This window comes from Athene cunicularia (genome assembly GCF_003259725.1).
Source record: "Athene cunicularia isolate RWA chromosome 3 unlocalized genomic scaffold, athCun1 chr3_part1, whole genome shotgun sequence".
NCBI lineage: Eukaryota > Metazoa > Chordata > Aves > Strigiformes > Strigidae > Athene > Athene cunicularia.
In genome coordinates this window covers 118511135-118521464 of record NW_020799097.1, presented here as the reverse complement: position 1 = coordinate 118521464, position 10330 = coordinate 118511135, and positions in this window count along the sequence as shown.

The window sequence follows — 10330 nt, the reverse complement described above, 5'->3', positions numbered from 1 at the left end:
CTCTACAGCTCCCTGAAAGGAGGGTGCAGAGAGCTGGGGATGAGTCTCTTGAACCAAGGAACAAGTGATAGGACGAGAGGGAATTGCCTCAAGCTGTGCCAGGGCAGGGTTAGACTGGCTCTTAGGAATCATTTCTTTCCAGAAGGGGTTGTTGGGCGTTGGAATGGGCTGCCCAGGGCAGGGGTGGAGTCCCCATCCCTGGAGGGTTTTTTAAGAGGTCAGGTTGACATAGGGCTGAGGGATCTGGTGTAGTTGGGAACTGTCAGTGCTGGGTTAATGGTTGGACTGGATGATCTTCAAGGTCCTTTCCAACCTAGACGGTTCTGTGATTCTGTGAACAGCACTTGGTCTGGGGATGTGTGTGGTGCAGAACAAAGGGGGCTTTGGGGTAGATGCTAGTGAACGTGACACCAGAATCTCATGCTACATCTCTGTGTCAGAACCCACACCTAGCTGGAATAAGAACTCTCTAGAACCCAGTTTTCTTATGGGCTTGCGTTGCTATAATAACAAAAAGCTCAATAAAATGATTTCTTAGTGTGAATGCAATTATGCAACATAAATTATGCTACCAGGGGAATTACTTCTAGTAAACGTGGGCACCTCAACCCCTGGTCATTAGTGGGTAAATGAGCATGATTGTGCGTATACACAGTTGCGGTGCAGCAGACAAGTTGTGTTGACACAACTGCTCGCTGCCTCCAGTTTCTGCAAATAGGGAGGTTATGAGTAATACATCCCACACTTCTCCCCCAGACACTGCAGCCAGGGGCAATCGCAGGTGGAAAAAGTTGCCTTTGAGATCTTAGAGAAAAAACAGGCAGGCATAAAAGAAATGCCTGGAGCCACCCCATCCCAATATAAGGCAAGTCATTGTTGTCCTGTCGGCTGTCAGACAACACTGCTGTTTTATGAGGCTCCGACGCGTGCACGTTGCTTTATCAGGCTCCTGCACAGAAAAAAATAAAAGCACGGAGCAGCCATTTTGTAACAATTTCACTTCAGAGCAATAACAACTTGACTTTCTACCCATTTTGCTGCTAACAAAACCGCTTTAGAAAATAAACCTTTCAATGTGTTATCTCTTTGCAGTCATTTCTACAGCTATGTACCCACACGTTTTTCCTTTTTTTCTTCCTTTCCAGCAGCAACAGAAAAACATTGTGGGCAAAAATGTTTGTTTTGTTTGTCTGGGAAAGCAACCAGCCAGAGTGGTGGGGGGTGAAGAAAGAAACCCTCTGTCCAGGAGTGGGGACCTCATCTGGAGGGAGCTCCCAGCAGCTCCGAGGGCACCGAGCAGAGGCCTGGGCTGGACAGGCTGGTTGGGAGTCTGTTATTACAGGTAGCTGCTTCATACAGCTTCATTTATAATTTAGCAAGCTATGTTCTATGATTCCATAAGTTTATTGCGTTCCCAATAGTTCTGAGTCCAGATCCTCGCCTCTCCAGTATCCAGAAAATATTTCACTTCTAGCACAAATTAATTCACAGCCTGAAAATAGCAGCTTGTTCCCATGCCAGTCTTGTCCTGTGGCTTAAACAGTTTCTCTCCTTCCCCTCGCTCTCCTTCTCTCTCTCTGAGATACATAAACAGCAATCATAGTCTTTCATGGCATTTCTGACAACATGAAAGATCAGACTCAGTTAGTCCTTTCTTGGTAGATGGGCTGTTTGCTGCCCTGATCATCCTGGCAGCTGTTGGTGATCCAGTTTGAATTAGTCTTCTCTGGAAAAGTGTGGCTGGCATTTCACAGCGTATTTTAAATGATTATATAGGCTTTGCTCAAAGGGATTAGTGTTTCCCCATCCCTTCAGGAGGTACCTGCTCCAAAATATCCTACAACCTCACTTGCCATTTGTATAGCTGGATCTTGGTGGCTCAGGACAAGAAATCCAGGTATTAGTAGAGAGGATTAAAGAAAATGTCTTGACTCGTAACAAAGCTATTTGCATTCTGTGGCCAGAACCTGGGAGGAAAACAAAAGGCATCTGCATAGCTGGAGGATGAGATTTCTAACTGTGTCATGATTTTCAGTGAAATTCGCACCCAAAATTTGTTCAGGTCTTCCTCAAAATATTCACTCACCATCACTGCAGCAATGACAGGCACCCAGCCTCTCTTCTCTCTGACTATATTCCAACCTGGGTTTCTTTATGTTGCTCCTAAGACATTAAATCTGATTAATGGCCGATTTTAGAATCTAGGGGTGAAAGTCACACCACATGTCAAGTTGAAGGAAGTTTCACTGCTGCCATTAGTGGGGTCAGGCTTGCAGGTGGGGCTACCAGCCAGAAATGTGCTGGTAGACTGCCAGCAGTGTGTGGAGAGTGAACAGCAGAGCATGAAGGGGACAGTGTCTGTGTGCAAACATAAACCAGGAGTGCTTGGTGTCTTAAATGCTTGTGTTCCAGATTTTCCTGGGGCTCCACCTGCCCCCTTCTGTTTTGCTTAGAAAAATAGATGGATAGAATAAATATAAATATAAATATAAATATAAATATAAATATAAATATAAATATAAATATAAATATAAATATAAATATAAATATAAATATAAATATAAATATAAATATAAAATTGAGTTACTGCAAGACATTTAGTGAGGGATTCAGGAGACAGCAAGAAATAAGAAAACTGCATGGCAGATTTTCCTGGGGAGCATAAAGGGCATTCCTACCAGACTGCATGAGGCCTGTTGCATTTGCTGTTCCTAGCTTTGTAGAAAGAAACTGTTCCCTCTACACAGTCTTCTCAACTGCAGAGAGCTCCTGGTCCAGCCCCCTGGCTCCATATACATATCCAAGCCTCTTCCACATCTTCTGATTTAAGTTAATCATCACCTCTGATTAGCATCCCAAATCAACATGACCTTTTAGGGTGGGGGCAGGGTTCAAACCTGTGATGGGGAAACCAGTGTGGGGCAAAGGCAGGCACAGATTTACCAGGAAGCTGACTGGGACCTGCATCCACCCCCAGCTCCAAAGGTGTTCAGCACCCATCTTCACCAAAGTGTTATTGCTCCTTTTCCACACAGTTTAAGAGTTCCTCATTGGATCACAACTGCGAAGCGCTGAGGTTTTGCGGGTGGTATGAGGCACCTACTTTCAGTGGGCTCCAGGAAAGGGGTCGGTCACAGCCTGGGAAGTCAGTGGGCAGTAAGCAACAGCCTGTTCTCTCCCATGTCTCCCGACTGAGGCTAGGTCAACCTGATTCAACCTTATAAAGTCACTGTAATACAGAAGATGAACCCGTGTCTGTGCCTGTTAAATACCCTCCAGTGCTGCAGTGAGTGTCTGTGAGGCAGGAGTGCTTCAGCTACATAACAGGTAATGCAGCATGAAAAAAATCACAGTAACCACCCTGTCTGCTCATTCTTTTGCTCTTAGTCCTGCCAGTGGGGGTATCTTACATATCAGTGCGGTTGGCAACCAACTGGCTGCTGTTGGTCTGTGTCTGTGGGTGAAGGGTCTCTCTTGGTACCTTCATAAATCAAGAGGAGCAGACCTGGTGGCAACAGAAGAAGCAAGCTGAGCTTCTGCAAGAGACCATTAGATATGAGTAGTTATTTAAAAGGCCTTACTCCACATTGCCTCAACCCTTTCTAAGTTTTCTCTGCCTTTGCAAAGTCAGTGTAAAATGCCACCGAGTCAGAAGTTACACACACATGCAGATCACATTAATGGCAGAAAATGCAAGCCAGTAGAGATCACCCTCAAATTTTTTATAATGATCCAAGAAGGCAGACAGACAACTGAAGAAGGACTTTTTCAGGCTAAATGAATGATGAAAAGGAAACCCACAAACTGGAGAACAATTTTCTTAGGCTAAAAATATAGAAAGGAAACCCACAACTATTACAGGAATAAAAGAGAGCACATTTGCATTGGCCTCTGTCACAAAGTAGAGATAATTTCTGCTGCATTTTGTGGAAGTCTGCAAGTCAGGAGGAAATTTTGTGGTAACTTTATTTAATTTTAAAGGGGTTTTTTTTTAATTAATTGAATGGAACAGTGAATAACTCTGTCATTAAAACAACTGTGAAACTTTTCATTTGTATGTTAAAAATTGGTGCTATCCCTTCTTTACTAATCCTGATGCTTTTAGGACTGGCTGAGACAATCTGTGAGTTTAACTGGTGCTTTTACTAACTTAGTATGGAATGGCTGATGATTCTGGTAGATGGGAAAATACAGGAAAAGATTTTGTGGCAAAAGAACTGTAACTCAGTATTTTAGTTTAAAAGGTTGGCAGTGACATAGTTAACACCATCAGCATCAATTTTGCCATAGCTCTGATTGCAAAGGTGTTCCCCTTATGGTGTTTGTTATGGGCTGTCAGCAGACTCAGGCAGACAGCGTTTCATTTCTTTGTGTGCATTTTATTTGCAAGATTTCTTTGCAGTCTAGATCTCACACCTACCCCTGCCCCTGAGCTCTATTACACCAGTAAGAACTTATTTTTCCCCATGCTGAACAGGACGATAACTGTGCTTTTGTTGAATTGAACGATGCACAAGACCCACTCCTTCACTCCTTCTCAGTCTTTGGTCTTAGTTTTATGCTCTTTTTACCCTTCCAGCACCACCTTGTAAGTGCAGTATTGCTTTGCCAGCAGAGCATGCACACGCTTGGCTGCTGGGCCAAAGGGCTGTGGCTTCACTGTGGCTTTTGTGGGCAGGTTTCATGGGCTTTCAGCACATTTGCGTGGGCACTGAGGCAAATGTGCGATGCCAAAGGACACCACCTTCTAGCAAGAGTTGTTCGTGTAGATACTGGCTTATACAGCTGTGACCTTAACTTTAACAGAAATGAATGAAAGACAATTAATGCAGCTATTGCTACATATAAACATTTTAACAGGAGAGTAAAATTCTATATGCTGCAATCATGAGGGTAGAAGGAATGTAAACAGAGAACTTTCCCCTACTGACATGTATTTGCAGTAAACAGAGTAATTAATTATGTCTATAATATTCAGCCTTTCATTTCTGCCTGATGGTGAAAGTGTGGCCATGTTTCAACCAATGGAGTGATATTTTTAGCAGAAATCTTCTTTAACTAAGTCGCCAGAGTCAAATCAGCAGCTGACAAAATATAAGCATTATGAAACTGGGCTGGTGGTGTTATTTGTAGAATGGGATTTTTAGCTGAAGAAGGGCAATACTTTTCAGCTATGAGGGACAGAAAAAAAAGATGCTTAAGAACAGATCTCATTGTTTTTGAGAGTCTTGGTTATCACTGATTGTTCATGTTATTTTCTTATCCAAATTAAAGAGCCTTATCTTTAAAGAAACAATTTAATTATCCATATATCCATATATCAACTTGTCTGTCTATCCATCTTTCTGTTCATTATATCCTACAGTGTTTGAAGCAGGTAGAAAGAAGGAAGGGAGCTTGCCAGCTTGAGGTTTTCCCTTGTGCATGCAGCCATTTGTGGTGAGAGCACTGTCATGTGGAAAAGCAACACCATAAAGAAAATAGAAAAGGCACAAGAGATTACAGGCCTGAGTCAAAGCGCCGTCACCTCAAGGATCTGCTATTCAAAATGTGTCTGAAAGGAGCTCAGGAGACCACCTGCACCTCCTCACTACTGCCAGTGGATTTTCTTTAGGGCAACAGAGTTTTAATAATGGATAAGAAAACAAACAAACAAACAAAAAAAACCCGATTGACCTTTCTGAGGGCACTCCGAGCTATCCCTGAGGACCAACAGCCACTCTTGGGGCTCAGGGCTCACTTTCTGCACCATCCACGGCAGCCCAGCTACCCCTGGTTCCACTCCCCTCTACTTTGTGCTGTAGTCTCCACTGGGAGCTTAAACTGTGGAAGTAGGACTTCAAGCTGAAGAAAGTCCATGATCTTTTGAAAAACTGACTTCCTTTCAAAAAAGAAAAAAAAAAATAGCTAGAGCCACATTATAAAAAGAAAGGCCCCTACTTAGTTTTTAACTACCCTCATTCCCTGTTTATATATAGGTGATGCACAGATAGATACGTGAGTACGTAAAATGCAGCTGGCACAATATAAGGACACAGTGCTGTTTATATGGCAAAAAGGCCCAGGAACCCAATTTTAAATGAATAAACCTTTTCAGATCTAAATTTTATTATTTCAAGGCTCTTTTACAGAGTCACAATGACAAAAAATTCTGCTGCTCTTAAACAGCTCATCTTCCTGAAGTGAAGCTGGACCCTCGACCAGCACACTCCCCAGAACCTGCACTACTGCAGATGCTGGTCAGGGAAGGGAGAGCATCTGGCTGCTCCCTTCACTGGGCACAACTGGGAGATTAAATAGGAAGATCCTAGTGTCGTATCCACTGTTCATTACTGGTGAATATTTATACCAAAACCAATAAATTTGGAACAACTGTTTAAGATGTGTACTTACAATGCACTTAAACTTGTACAAGTCAAATATTGAAAGCATCTGACATTTCTAGGCTAAGTAACAAATTATATTAGCCACAGGAATGCATAATAGCACCCCACGGATATGCAAAATTTATTCAGTCATTTTCAAAGGCCACCACTGCTTTCTGATTCACACCTACAACTAATTCCTGGCTGCTACTCATTTCCCAGGAATCAGTAATACAAATTCAAAGAGGCCAACGGCATATACGCACCTTGGCTTTCCCAGGTGCAGGGTACGAGAACTCTTTATTATTTATTACAGACTCACGAGGCTGATTTAGAAACCTCTCTTTCTTCTGAAGTCCATTTCAGCCTTCACAGGCTGATGAAAAAACACCCAGCATGCTCCTCCAGTGAACATTACCCAGACTTGCAGGCGAGGATTTGGCTGTATTAATACAATAGCACAACTTCTCTTCTTATTTTTTCTCCTTTCTTTTTTCTGTTGACCAGCCATTCAACAACAGGCTAGATAGCGCCTCAAGGGCATCTCTTCTAACCACGTGATCAGCAGATTAACAGAGAGGCTGCAAAATCCTTTCCGCTCAAACTGTTTTAACAGAGGATCAAAATCTTTCTCTCTGCATGGGGATTTGTATTTAGCTAGTTCTTTTTATTCAGTTTGTACATGTTTGAGAAGGAATTAAGGCCTGCAAGGGCAAGTAAGATGGTCTGGTTTGTTTCTAACCTTTTCCTTTCAATTTTTGTATGGGAGGAAAGTATCTTCCAGTTCCTTGTGGGAATGTTGCCCCTTCCCTGGGTCTTATGGTTGCATCGTCATTGGTTGAATCTCACCAGCCCACAGATGATAGGCCTGAAAGGTCAGAACTTAAAACATTTTGCAAAAGCTCCCCCTTTTCCCTGCTGCAGTTCATGTTCTCATTAAGGGAGATGGATATATTGAAATAGGCTGTGATACAATCTGTAGGGTAAAGGTTCGGGAAAGCCATGAGCTGGGTGGGCCCTGTGGGGTCACATGAGATTTACAGAGCTCTGCTGAACAATAAAACACGAGATTAAATTTGATTACATAAATAAAATAAATGGCAACTGACTGATTCTTGGCCCCAGCAGCCTGGCTACTGGGAAGCTGATGTGCTAACTACTTGCAGCGTAGAGGTATATGGGGATTCCTGTTGAAACCCTTTATATTTAATGCATACTCTGAGGTATGCAGGTACCACTACTGCTGATGGCAAGTGGGTACATTCACTGTTGTAGCCCAGGGGTGTTTTTACTGGAGAAAACAGGACTCAAAAACCCCAAAACAAAATCGCCTTATATTCATCTAGAGCACAAAGGCACACCTGGAGCTACGTACCTTGAGAGGATCACACATGAAGATCTACACACAGCATGGCCAAGAGGTTTCTTTGGCTACAGCATGCGTTGAGACAAAACTAACCTGCTCGCTTAGCTGCTGGACAATGAACCACAGCAGTGAGCTGAGATGAGAGCAATTCACATCCTACCAACAGAAAGAGCAAGAAAAAACTCAGGGGAAAAAAAAAAAAAAAGCTGACATTTGAGAGCAATCACAGTCTGGTCACGAACAAGTTGCAGACTTCAGCAAATAGAGGATTTCCCCAGAACTGTGCTTGGATATTCCCACAGTCTCACTGTCGATATCCTACAGCTCCAGATTTGAAGCTGGAGAGCAGAGCGTGTGCTACACAGCTGAGGGCAGAGGGATTTTGCCTCACTGCTGGGCAATGAAAGCTTCAGTTCTTTTTTCATTTAAATCCCTAAACCTTTTTCTGCCATCACTGGGGACCTACATGAGGTGACTTGGGGCCTTTAAGACCAGAGGCTTTATAAAGAGCCATGCCAAAATGAAGGAATAAAATATTCCTTGCAGTGGATGAATAGTGACAGCCAGTCTGATTCTTCAAAACGTTAAAATAGTACTTATTTTATATCAGAAAAACAAGATTTGCCTTCCAACCTCTACCTTCATGAGACTCTCATTTATTTAGGCACATCTGCATTCATTCACCTGAGCATAAATCCAGAGAAATCCTGGGTTTCAGCTGAGACAGCCTGCTTTTCCGATCCTTTATATGAGAGCACAGCTTGTCCCAAGGACAAGTGACTATCAGCTGCCTCCAGAGCCTCACAGAGATGACTCACCCAGTCTCAGCCCCCAGCAGACCAAGAGCAAGAGCCACCACTGCTTGTGAAGCTGCAGTATGACAAGGACCCCAGGGCAAAGCCTGTGATGAACCCGAGCTGTGGGTGTCCAACTCATGACACTGAGCACATCTGGCCCAGCACGGTCTGTGACACGGAGGAAATACCCGAATAAGAGGGATGGCAGCAGATGTCCTCCTAAAAGGCATGTTTGGCAGTGGTAGGTAGCTTCTGGTGATGTCCCCAAATGGGAAGTTAAGAGTTGATACACTGTGAAGCCCATGAGATCAGGCGTTGTAAAATAAGAAAACTCTACCCCACAGGGTGCTTTTACACTTTTAAGCAGCCAAGAGGTCAGTGTTCAAAGCCAGGTGTCTCAAGCAGATGGTGCACCCAAGGATTTTGCTGGAGCTGTTCATCAGTAAATATGTCTCTCCTCTGAGACCCCCCGGTAGAGAGCCATCTTTTCAGTTTTCTGGTAGAAATGCTCTGGTCTTTCAATATCAGCCAAAAACCCCTTTATTTTTTTGTCAGGTTTTAGTTTCCCTTCACTTCTATCCCTCCTGCAAATGTATGTTTGAGGATTTTTAGAAATGGGAATACTTTGAAGACAAGAACAATACTTGCTAATGAAGTAATTCGTTAGTAATGTAAGTTCCAATCAAGAATATTGACACACTTTACTATTTATTTATAAATACTACTCCTGTAAGTGAAGACAGCAGGATAGGGCATGAACTTCATTTGAATGTAATCCAATTTAGATCTAAAGCAATCATTGATTTCTTGTCTACATTATGTAATCTAAATTCCTGGATGAAGCACCAGAGTCTTCATTCTTGACCTAAAAATAATGTGGGAACAATTCTATGTCTGATACAGAATTTGTAAACAACATTGCCCAGTTCAGGTGTTTCAGACTGAACTGCTTTTGTGGTGCTGACACTTTTTTCTCACAAAAAAAAAAAAGTATGAAAAGGAGATGACTCCTTCCTTCATGAAACACCAATGATGCACAGAGCAGAGAATCCATGCGGTGTAAGAGACCTTGCAGTGCAGCTGCTGCCTTCACACTTAACCCAAGGGTAAACTGAAGACCACAGATTTAAATGAAGTTGCCCTCTTAAGCTTTGAAAATGAATCTAAAGAGCACATCTTGAGGACATATAGCCTGGACCCATCTGGCAGACTAAAAGCCCCTTGTTCAAGTAAATGAAGAAAAAAAAAAAAAAAAAAATTGAAGAAAAAAAGGACTATTTATGTCACTTAAATCAGTTAATGGCTTAAGAGAGCTTTGTAACTGTATTTCAGCCGCTGTAAGCACTGAGCCCTGTGACTGACAGCCAAACGGTTGCCTGAAATGTCCCAGGCTTAGCCCAGATATAACAAAGACAGCAAGCAGGTCTGCGGTCACAACCCTCAGGCTCTCTGGTCTCCTCCCTCACGTGGTGAAATGCCGTGTTAGTAAAAAAACTGCACTTCCAGGTGACCTTGAGCTGAAGAGAATAGGGCAAGAGATTTATTTAAGGAGCTTGTGGGAGGGGCATGCTCTATTTTTAAAGAAAAATAATCCATTCGGGGAGTTTATTGCACTTTGGACCCGGGTGGCTGCCAGAGAAAAAAGGAGGGTCCTCCTCCTTAGAGGCACGTCTTGCAAACCCATCGTGAGCCTTCTACAGCACCTGCCTGTCCTCACTGGGCTTTTCTGCTCCAGAGCAGCCCCATTAGCAGTGGGATGCCTTTCCCCATCTCCCACAACTCCCAGCTGGACCCACAAGTCC